Here is a 2280-nt window from a genome sequence, read left to right on the forward strand (position 1 = left end):
AACGTAGTGTTGCGCAAACTGATATCTAGTAATGATCTGTAGTAATTAGAAAATGTTTGTTTTCATCTAATTAAAAAGATTTAATTCTTAATAACTACAGATCGTTAGTAGATATCAGTTTGCGCAACACTACGTTTGTAGCTTTCATCATTATGCAACGAAAAACGAAGTTTCATTACAGTGGTATGTACCAAAGTGCTGTATTTTGTCATAGAAAAAAATAATATCAGAGGTTATGAAAATGATGACGTCATCAATTTGGCCCCCCAAAAATCAGATTTAGAATTCTTTAATGCCCATCTATCCACATTCGTTACGGCTCCATTCTTTCTTAATTCATTAAGCAAGAAACAACCTCTTGGTAATGTGGAATTGACTCTATAGTGATTCACTTAATATGTGTTTAAGTCCTCAGGCCAAGTTTCCATAGATTCGGTAATTCCATCCCGACAGCTCTCATTTGTGAAACAGACATTGACCTGTCTGGGATATTTTCAGTGCTTACCTGGTGAGCTTGTGATTTACTGCGTGTGCATGTGAAGTGGGCAATAAAACCAGAACCAGGGATATCTAGACTAGAGAAACTGGGTGTATATATGTATATATTTGCCACCAAAGGATGAGACTTGAACATTATCATCCAACCCCCTACTTGCCATTATTGATGTGATCAGTTCCTGAGTCTTTATTGTGCCATTTTTGTGAGACAGTGCTTACCTGACAGAGCATGTCATTTTGTACCATTTTCTGAATGATTCCTAAAGTATTGATGTGGCTGGTTCAATGAAATCACAGATGCCTGAATTTTTGCTGTTTTGCAGAGCTTAGCAGAGCTGTAGCGCCAACAAGCAGTTGCATAAGCCACCGCTCAGAAGACTGCCACCATCTGAGAGCATCTGTCGTCTGCAGGACTGCCTGACACCTGCTCGCTGCGACACCCTCTGACATCGGCAAACTGTCGCTGTGCCTGACTTCAGTAGAAGGAACCTGTGAGACAACCTGAATACCAGGTGGATGTTTGTCTAGAGGATATAGCAGTTGTTGTACATTAGTGACACACTGAAGATACAAATCTGCACATAGAAACAGCCTTTGAACACCTGCCATCTGCTGCTGCAGCTGCATTGGATACTTTTGAGAGCATCTGACTTGATCTGACTAACACCTGCTGCTGGTATAGGCACTTTTGGTAAGTACGGCAGTATCACTTACTACTAGTGATCTAATATTACAGTTGACTGGCATAAACTTGTGATTATTTGCAGTGTGCATGAAATACAGTATCTGACTCCAGCATTGTGATTGTTTCCTTGCTCTTTATATATAATTATGTATATATGTATGTAACGTTACCTATGTACATATGTACGTATATATGTGACCCAACTTTGGTTCGGATGTCACAATGATATTGTTGGTCTTTGAGGAAGATGGTATTGATATGTAACATCCTTTAAGTTTAACATTAGTCCGCTGCTTTGAAAAACAGTAGGTTTGCGATGTCTCTAGTGCAGCACGCCCCTGGTAAACACGATTTAGATATAGTGTGCATTATACTGGGGATGTTGGGTTGGGGATCTGTTTGGACGTACAATGTGTCTTTTCAGGGTGGTGGAATTATGTACCCTGCTGGAATTATGTCAGTAGATATTATTTCATAGGGAAGGATAGTGAATTAATATTGTATAATAATAGTAAATATGGGTTTCAATTCCAAAAAAATATGTACTCCGGTAAAGCTGGTTTTCAATATAGCAATTTCTTTGATATGCACAATCCTCCAAATGCAATGTTAGTGGGTGAACATGCAGCTCTAATAAGAGAATCTGATAAATATACTTCTATTTTTCATACACAAACATATGGCATGTTGATTGTTAACCAGAGAACATTGTAGTTGGCATGTAAGACTAGCCGAGGACAGAAGAGACTTGGGAGCTATAATACGGCTGGATACCAGGCTAATGTTGCACAGCTGTCACCATTGACCATACCATAATGATGGATGTACATGTAATGGCTGAATGATGAGTTGTGTGGTCTGATGAGGGATGATAGTAATGCAGGGGTCATTTTCATTTCCCCCGAGAAAGACAGTGATTAATTTGTAAGTTTCATGCATCACTGTGTTCTCAGCTGATGGAAAATAAGCTGTGAAGCGATATTCAAATTATGAATATTGAATTTCACATGCTGCTACATATATCTCACTACATAAGGAGGCTGCTTTGATGGTGCTTTAGTGGTGAATATAATCATTTTTATATAATCTCTTTCCTA

This window comes from Branchiostoma floridae, chromosome 1, assembly GCF_000003815.2.
Source record: "Branchiostoma floridae strain S238N-H82 chromosome 1, Bfl_VNyyK, whole genome shotgun sequence".
NCBI lineage: Eukaryota > Metazoa > Chordata > Leptocardii > Amphioxiformes > Branchiostomatidae > Branchiostoma > Branchiostoma floridae.